The sequence below is a fragment of the Canis lupus genome, chromosome 13, assembly GCF_003254725.2.
Source record: "Canis lupus dingo isolate Sandy chromosome 13, ASM325472v2, whole genome shotgun sequence".
Lineage (NCBI taxonomy): Eukaryota > Metazoa > Chordata > Mammalia > Carnivora > Canidae > Canis > Canis lupus.
In genome coordinates this window covers 59993306-60002989 of record NC_064255.1, presented here as the reverse complement: position 1 = coordinate 60002989, position 9684 = coordinate 59993306, and the positions used below count along the sequence as shown (strand labels likewise).

The window sequence follows — 9684 nt, the reverse complement described above, 5'->3', positions numbered from 1 at the left end:
TAGAGTATCATGTCATCGGCAAAGAGGGAGAGTTTAACTTCTTCTTTGCCAATTTGAATGCCTTTAATATCTTTTTGTTGTCTGATTGCTGAGGCTAGGACTTCCAGTACTATGTTGAATAGCAGTGGTGAGAGTGGACATCCCTGTCGTGTTCTTGATCTTAGGGGAAAGACTCCCACTGCTTCCCCATTGAGAATGATATTTGCTGTGGGCTTTTCGTAGATGGCTTTTAAGATGCTGAGGAATGTTCCCTCCATCCCTACACTCTGAAGAGTTTTGATCAGGAATGGATGCTGTATTTTGTCAAATGCTTTCTCTGCATCTAATGAGAGGATCATATGGTTCTTGTTTTTTCTCTTGCTGATATGATGAATCACATTGATCGTTTTATGGGTGTTGAACCAGCTTTGTGTCCCAGGGATAAATCCTACTTGGTCATGGTGAATAATTTTCTTAATGTGCTGTTGGATCCTATTGGCTAGTATCTTGTTGAGAATTTTTGCATCCATGTTCATCAGGGATATTGGTCTGTAATTCTCCTTTTTGGTGTGGTCTTTTTTAAAATTATAATTGTCTTTCTTACTTTTATCAATGTTACCATCATTAAGAAAATAGGTTGAGTAGGAAACAAAAAGGCAGAGAAGTTCCCTTTGAAGTAGATAACTTTGAGACTGGAAGGAAAAGCTAATATTCAGATTCAGTTTGAGTTATATAGAAGGGTCTGACTAAGCATTTGATGATCTAATGGCCTCAATATTTTCCACAAAGGAGGTCAACGAGAAAAACAGTGTTAGAATAAAGCAAGTGTAGAAATGAGTTGAAATGCTATATGTGTTTCTATAAAATACTATCTTTTATATTTTAAAACTTAAAGTGCAAGGTAGACATCCTTGTATCAAAAGGAAAATTCAAAATTTTATTAATTCCATTTTCTCATATTTGAAAATAAACATTGAAATAAGATTGGAGCCTTGTTATTTATTTTAGCTATTGAAATTAATATTTGACTATTGACCATACTTTTTTTGATTTATTAAATCAATATTTATTTTCTACTATTTTGTTTTCTATCAGCATTTTTTTTTTTTCCGGTTGAAAAATTTATTTTATTTTTTATTTTTATTTATTTTTATTTTTTTTTTAAACACACATTTTTTTTTTTATTGGTGTTCAATTTACTAACATACAGAATAACCCCCAGTGCCCGTCACCCATTCACTCTCTATCAGCATTTTATAATAAAATAAATTTAGCTCCTACCAAAACCCAATGTCCCAATAGATTTGCTTTGATAAATTTGTCTTCAACAAAGTATATGCCTTAGGTCAGAAATTTATTCATGTCACACTTAAGTTGAATCCTACCATGTGAAATTTAATCCACTCAGTTTGGGTGTTAGAAGGCTCATGTCCTTCAAGTGAGGCTGGTGACATATTTACTTGTGATAGAAAAATATCTATCACACCTTTAAACAAATTCATTTCCTTAATTTAATTCCTTTGGTTGGATGATTGAGTGTAGTGAAAACAGAATATTATTGCCATTTGTCTTGGTTAAATATGTTAGACTCATAAATATGCTATTTGCCTATTGGTTTGAACTCAAAATTAAACTTGAAGTTTGATTTTGTATCACAGGTTTTAAGGAAATGTTTCCAGAGTCGGACCAGAAATTATATCCCTTAATTCCTTTTCAGCTAATATAGAGAAAAAGGTCTATGTTTGAAGGAGGCAACTAGATAATTTATATCAAAAATTTTCACAAGATATCCCTATATGTTATAGATATATGTTTATCCCAATGAGTGTAATCTTTATTATACCCTTCATAAGAATTCATTAACCCTTCATAAATACTTTTTAAAGAAAACTGCACCCTGGACTAGTAATTTTGAAGTGGATTATGGTATGTTTGACCAGATTTCCTTTTTTTCTCTTACTTTTTCTTTCTTTCTATCTCTATTTTCATTCTTGCTTTTTCATTTAATCATGTGTACAACAGTTAGTTGTAAAGGCACTGGCAATATATGAGTTATGTGACCCTTTGGAGAGTAATATAAAAATGAAGAGACTATATATTTAAATATATATAAGACATTTGGAAATTGACAAGTAACTATTGTCAGTTAAATGAAGAAGTGTAAAAACTAAAGCTAAATGTAACTATATCCCTATTTTACCTTGGAACATTGAAATGTATAGGCATTATTGATTCTTCTTTTTAATTTAATGATATAGAAAGTGCACAAATTATGCTTAGCAGAAATAAGAGGAAATGATAAACACAAAAATAGTATTTTTATGTTAACTATAATCTCATACTCCACAAACAGGAGATGGTTTTAGAAGACTGATGAGGAAGAACATGTCGTACAACTTGGTAATAAAGAGAGAAATAAAGTACTTTTGTCTCCATTACTCAATTCCATGTCCTTGCAAATGAAAGGGTGTTTCATTTAGAAGGCATGTACTCAATGAAGAGCCAATGCAATTTCATTAAGAACGGTGTCCTAAGGATGTAGTACTTGCTGAGGTTTTATATTACCTTTTTCCACTTTAATTTTTTTTTTTAACTACTCCAGTTAGTAGGAAAAAGTCTTTCAGAGTTACCTTATCCAACTGAGAAAAGTTAAGAGTCCGGTGAGTCACAGGGGAGAGCTCAAATCCTAGAAGCCTATATAGTTATCTGCAAAAGTAGCTACATTATATAATATGTCCCTGTTTCATCTTAATATGACAAAAAAATAGAAACCTGATAAATTTGGACAAAATGTGAGTTCCAATAGATGCATTCTGTGGATAAGAGATTCAAGTGAACACATATTCACAAAGTTTACATTGCAATTTGGGAAATATAAAAATACAGAGATGTCTAGCATACAATTGGGTATGTCAGTCTAAATTTGGAGGCTGAAATGCAGGATCGTGTCTGAACATGGGGCACCGTCAGACAATAGATGGGAATTAAGTCCTCAGAGTGGCAAGATAATAGAGGAAGAAGGTGTACAGAAGAAAAAGAGGCAGAGGTCTGAACCCTGGAGAATATCAGCATTGATTCTGAGAAAAGGGAGTGGGCGTAGAATATATAGAAGTAGTTCAAGAAAGAGAAACAAAGAGGCTTCTGATCAGGAAGATTTAATTAACAGGACCAAATGCCTTTGGTTTGAGAAGAACAAAAAAGAAATTACAGCTAACTAACGCCAACAAAGAAATGTTTGATGAACAGTTCTGAGTGTCTAGTAAAGAATAGAAAACATAAGCTAAAAGGGGACAATTACATAGTTGGGAGATTTTTTTTTTATCCTTTATAATGTAGCTGCCAGGGAAAGGAGTGGCAAAAGTAGATTTTTAAAAAACGATTTTATTTATTTATTCATGAGAGACACACACAGAGAGAGAGAGGCAGAGACACAGGCAGAGGCAGAAACAGGCTCCGTTTAGGGAACCCGATGTGTGACTTGATCCCAGAATCCCAGGATCATGCCCTGAGCTGAAGGCAGACGCTCAACTACTGAGCCACCCAGGGGTCCCAAGAAGTAGATTTTTAAAGATTTTCCGGGGTTAGGCTTTTCCAGGTTGGATTGTCAAAGGCAGGGAGTCAATGTGATATGAAGAGAAAATTTGAAATGATCCAAGGTGAAGCCTAGGTGAGTGCGAAAGGAAGGAGGCCAAGGGGAAATAAACAGAATGGAATACTACAAGGGAAACTGCAATGACAGGATTCTTTGCAGTCAAACAAAAAGTAGTGCATTTGACTGGTATCTTCATAAGAAGAGAGACACACAGAAGGAGAAGATTGCTTGCAGACAAGAGAGGCAGAGATTGAAATAACACATTTACAAACCAGGGAATTCCAGGATTGCCAATAAATTGCTAGAAACTAGGTAGAGGTGAAGATTGAACCCTAGAACTGTCAGAAAGAGCAAGCCTCTGCCAACAGAACCGTGAGAGCATACATTTCTGTTGATTTTAGCCACCAGTTTTGATAATCTGTAATGGCTACCCCAGAAACAAATACAATGGGAGAACTTGTATATGCTTGATAATCAGTTTATTATGCATAAGGTTTTTAAACATTTTTATGATGTTATTAACACAGAGGAGAAAAGGAGATTTTCCAATAGTTCAGAGACTACTATTACTATTTTCAAAATATTGATCATTAATCTCTGGTGTGTGTTGTCCATGTAACATTATTTGATTAGATTTCTTTTTTCTTACGGAAAATCTAGAAATTATGATGGATCCAATTATTTTTAAATTGTGATATAACGCATAATATAATGCAATTTAAAAAATTAAATTCCAAAACATAATTTTACAAATACTTTGGGTGTATGTGGTGTATTGGGGCTAATAAGTGTTACTAGATGATTAAAGGATTTTTCTTTAGGAAGAATCATTTTGAGTAAGAAAGCAAATAGGACTTTCCACCAAGCCTGTGGAGAAAGAGAAATATTATTTTTATTAAATTTGAATTAAATATCAAACATTGCTAACACTTCTTTTCAAACTGCATCTAGATATCCTCTGAGACTGACTAAGTGTTCACAGACGCCTATTTGCCAAATTAAATATTTATCAGGCTTCTCTCCTTCCTTGAGCTCTGCTTTCCCCCAAGCCTGAACAAGCACTAAAGATGGAGTGTGCCCTTTATCAGATGTTCCAGAGAATGGGCTAGCCACAGTAGGCGCTTTGTGTCACACCCTATTGGCCATCTCTCATTGCTTGCTTAAGTTCCCCTCAAAAGTTTCTGCTGATCTTTGCTAAATTCTCTCTAGCCTGTAAAAGAAAAGCCATTTCTATTGGATTTTGAGAAACTTGCAGATTTCTGAGATTTAAGTGTTCTCCCAAAGCAAAGGACTTTGTCTAACGAAATTCTCTCCTTATTTACCTTTGGGTTTGTTTTGATGACAAAGGATCCCTGACCAAAACCTGCCATGGTTAAAATTATTCACAGTAAATAGCTTCACCAGTATCATTCTACACAACTTGCACAATCAGACTCTGTATTGCAGTAAATTGCTGCTATCCCTATTCTTTTTTTCCTCAAACTTTTATTTCTCATCCTAAATTAATTTGGTAGTTTCTCAATGGCCTTCATCATTGTTTAGATCTTTCTGCCTCCAGGTGCCATGGACCTGCTGGTATTGATAGGCCTGAGGAACCCATCCACTCACAACACTTCTTTGTGAAATGATATTCTGACTGATGCTTGCTTGTTTTTACATCCATCTTTAAAACTAGATAATAAGCTGTAGAGTGCAGGGACTCTGGCTTGGTACTTGTATCTCTAGGGGCTGTCTCACTGAGTGCTCATGATGTGGTCAAGTAACAGCTCATGAACACAAATTTGTTTGACCCTTATTTCCTTAAATGCATACAAGGAACTGTATTTATTTCCCAATATTTCATTCCACTCTCTTAACAAATTCCTTTATTTCCATGTCTTCAAATCTCCTAGCCAAATTAGTTACATATCAAGGGATTACTTTTATTACTACCTTGGAGAATTAAAAAATACCGAATCATTATAGAAAAATGGATTGAATGAACTTCTATTGTCTTCTTTTTCTCCCCTGGTCACTTTTCAATTTAACTGCTATTGTCTTTCAAACTTAACATAGCCAGAGTATTTTTAACATCCCTACTGAAACCTAGCAAAACATGCACTAAGCCGAACTTCCTGAAGAATGACAACAGATCCAGCAAACAAATGGGCAACAACAGAGCACTGTCACATATTGCTCAGCACTTTTACTTGCTAATCCAATTCTGATAACTTGCATCTGTTTTTCCCCCCTCCTTCCCTGATTTAGTGTCTCATCCAACCCAGCATCAAATCTATTGATTGCCTTTTCGTAGGGTCTCTCTCTCATATTTCTCCAGAGTCTATCACCAAGACATCAGTTCCACCACTTCTCTGCTCAACTATACTCTATTCATTTCATCCAAATTAATTTTTGCCAAATAATAGTTTTAGTATATTCCTCCTCCTTGCTCTAATATACTCAGCGATACATAATGCTTATGGAATCAAGTTTAGATTCTTTGTTCTGTCATTAATGGCAACAGGGAATTCAAGGTGAATGAATTCTCCATGTGCAATTAAAAATAATGGAATCCTCTAGAACAGTTTCATCTCTGAATTGCAAGACAGTCTTCTTTTAGTTCCAAAAAAACTGCTTTAGTTTTCAGTGAAATAATGAAACTTGCATAGAATTTGGAACATCTAATATTGTTTTAGGTAAAATTGACATTTTAAAATCAAATTGGAAATACTTCCATTTCTTATTATTGGTATTATATTAGAGCAGCTGTCCCCATTCTCATTGCTTGTCGGAATCCCCTAGGAAGTTTCAAAGTTTATTGCGTTATGACCATACAGAGATCTTATTAAAATGTAGATTCTGATGTTGTGTAGGTCAAGGTGAGGTTTTAGACTCTACATTTCTGACAATTTCCCAGATATTATTGATGCAGTGGCTCCAAAGATTACATTTTTAGAAGATAAAGTTTTAAATAATATTGGGCACAGATTTAGAGGCAGGGCAGGCTGCAGCTGTAAATTACAGCAATTCCAACTAAGTTTTTTATGTAATATACCTTTTAATAGCTACAGATTCTATGAATTAATGAAGTGTCATCATATGCCTGTTTTGTCCATGAGAAAGAAGTTTTAAAAAAAAGAAGGAATAGTTCAAGGTCATGCGAAAGTAATCCTCAGAACCAGAACACAAACAAAAGTGTTCCCAGCCCAAATCCTTGCTCCTTCATCACACCAGGACATTTTCCTTTGGAAACATTGAGATAAATAACCACACTTTAGGAGAACTACACCAGGCTCCAATCCTAAACTGGGGCTGCTTTCATTCTTTCTTTCTTTTTTTTTTTTTTTTAAGATTTTATTTATTTATTCATGAGACACACACACACACACACACACACAGACACTCACACATACACACTCAGAGGCAGAGACACAGGCCAAGGGAGAAGCAGGCTCCCTGCAAGGGGCCCAGTGTGGATTCTATCCCCACCCTGCGATTATGCCCTGAGCAGAAGGCAGACTCTCAACCCCTGAGACACCCAGGCATCCCTGCTTTTGTTTTAATATCTTGTTTTTGTTTTCTCTAGTTTTAACACCACCATTGATACATCTGAAGAATAAAATGTCACTAGTTCCAGCTTACCGCCATAATCATGTCCTAGGGTTACTAATATTCAAAATGATGGCTAAGAAGAAGGAGGGTATTGTTCTGGGGCCTACAAACAAAAGGAAAGAGACAATGGATGAGAATTGAGACAATTGCTGTGCAAATATTTCACTTTAACTTCTATTAAGAATTTAGGTTGTTAAACTTGGTAGGAACTTACATATCGGCTACATGATTGTTTTTTCTAACTTTTGGTTATGTTTTCAGTTTTTTAAGAGAAATGTTTAAAAGAAGGTAAAATGATAAAGCATTTATGCTTTACTGTTTGTTGACAGTTTCATCATTTTATAATACATGAAGGATTAATTATAGCCAACCATTTATAAAAGATTTACGTATTCTTTATAATACCACCTCCAAGCTCCTACTTTGCCCATCCTTGAATATTCCAGGGAGAAGGAAAATTGCTAATTCCAGGTTAGGTGGAATTTCTACTTTGACTCTTGACTTATAATAAGCTTACTAACTCTTAGAAATCCCATATTCCTTAATATTAGCTTCTGTTAATCCAAATTTTCCTCCTCTTTCCTTCTGATTATTTGATGCCATTTTAAATCAATAATTTACTGTATGACTAGGAATTTTTTAGACCTTATCACACTGAAATAATAATAAAGGATATCAATGGTACATTTCATTAAGAAAAATGTTAAATAAATGAAGTTTCCCATCTTATTTAACATGATCAATAAACTTAGCCTAATGACTTCATCACCCTCCAAAAGAATCAGAAGGTGAAGACTTACCAACTCCTATGTGTTTTAGTAGCCTCTATGCTCCAATAGGCATATATTATACTTAATAGAATTGGAATTTCAACTATTCTTTTTGGCCAAGGCAATTATTTGCCAGACAGAGATACTTGAGTTTCAAGAGAATAGTTGGCTTCTTCAGGTTGGCCTTATGAATTTCCATATAATTGTTACTAGCGCTAAGACTTGGGGTCTTTTACTAGTGTATCATAATTAAGTACAATCAATCAAGGTGTCCTTTAACAATTACACATAGATGTGATTTAAATTTTTTTTAATTTTTTTTAAATTTTATTTATTCGTGATAGTCACACAGAGAGAGAGAGAGAGAGGCAGAGACACAGGCAGAGGGAGAAGCAGGCTCCATGCACCGGGAGCCCAACGTGGGACTCGATCCCGGGTCTCCAGGATCGCGCCCTGGGCCAAAGGCAGGCGGTAAACCGCTGTGCCACCAAGGGTTCCCTAGATATGATTTAGAGATAAGTATTGATTCTTCTTATAGAATAAATACTCAGGGACAATATATGTTTGTACTATACCACAATATCAGGAGAACACTTACATTGTAAGGATAAACTGGTTGATATGGCTGCTAAAATAAGAACAGAATAAAATTTTAATACAGGCATCATTATCAAGTTTATCAGTGAATGAAAATGTCTTATCTCTCCAGATAAATAGCCTCCCTGGGGAAAAAAGTAAAAAATAATAATCAGCATCTTCATTTTATAGCTCCAAATTGAGTATAAAAATCCACCAAGCTGCCACAAATATGATTAAACAAAATGAAGACAAAGGCCTCATAACTGATATGCTGAACTAGTTTATTTTTGTTTATTGACATGTTTAAAATGAGTGAAGAGTAGGTTTTTGCTAAAAAGAATTTGCTACATTAAATTTTTTGTACGTGTGAAAGGAAGGAAAATCATATGTGAATGAGAGAGATACTAAAAAGCTAAGTTTTGGATTCCTTCAAAACAAACATTTTTTACATATTCAATCAAGTTCGTAGCCACCTTGACTCTTATAATAAGCTTACTGATCTCAAAAGCTCCATATTCTTTAGTATTAGCTTCTGTTAATCCAAATATCCCTCATTATTCCTATTGATCCTTCTTATTTGGTGCCATTTAAACTCATCAATTTACTATATGACTACGAATTTTGGAGGCCTATCTCTGATAGGACTTGTCAAAATAATAAGAGATATCATTGGTACATTTCACTAGGATAAATGTTATGAGCATTTAACAATTTAACACATAGATAAGATTCAGAGAGAAGTATTGATTCTTCTTATAGAATAAATACTCAGGGACAAAATATGTTTGTACTATACCACAATATCAGGAGAACACTTACAGGGTAAGGATAAACTGGTGGATATAGCTGTTAAAATAAGAACAGATTAAAATATTAATAAAGGCATCATTATCAAGTTTATCAGTGAATGAAAATGTATTATCTCTCTAGATAAATAGCCTCTCTGGAGAAAAAAGTAAAAAATAATAATCAGCACTTCATTTTATAACTCCAAATTGAGTATAAAAATGCACCCAGCTGCCATAATTATGATTAAACAAAATGAAGACAAAGTCTTCATAACTGATATGCTGAACTAGTTTATTTTTGTTTATTGACATGTTTAAAATGAAGAGTAGATTTTTGCTAAAAAGAATTTGCTACATTAAATTTTTTGTACGTGTGAAAGGAAGG

The 9684-nt window shown here is 34.3% G+C and overlaps 1 protein-coding gene across 22 annotated transcripts in view; it reads right to left on the bottom strand.

Moving 5' to 3' along the window:
* Window positions 1-4028: 4028 nt before the first annotated feature.
* Window positions 4029-9684, bottom strand: part of STATH (statherin) — a 55586-nt gene continuing 49930 nt past the window's right edge. For 9 of the 22 annotated variants that reach the window (XR_007401730.1, XR_007401733.1, XR_007401732.1 and 6 more), the window contains 4 exons: window positions 9331-9357; window positions 8531-8560; window positions 7193-7265; window positions 4029-4438 (listed from right to left, as the gene is read on the bottom strand). The gene's annotated coding sequence lies outside the window, so the exon portion shown is untranslated. The remainder of the gene's footprint in view (window positions 4439-7192; window positions 7266-8530; window positions 8561-9330; window positions 9358-9684) is intronic. The other 13 variants (XR_007401737.1, XR_007401736.1, XR_007401738.1 and 10 more) reach the window with 3 other exon arrangements.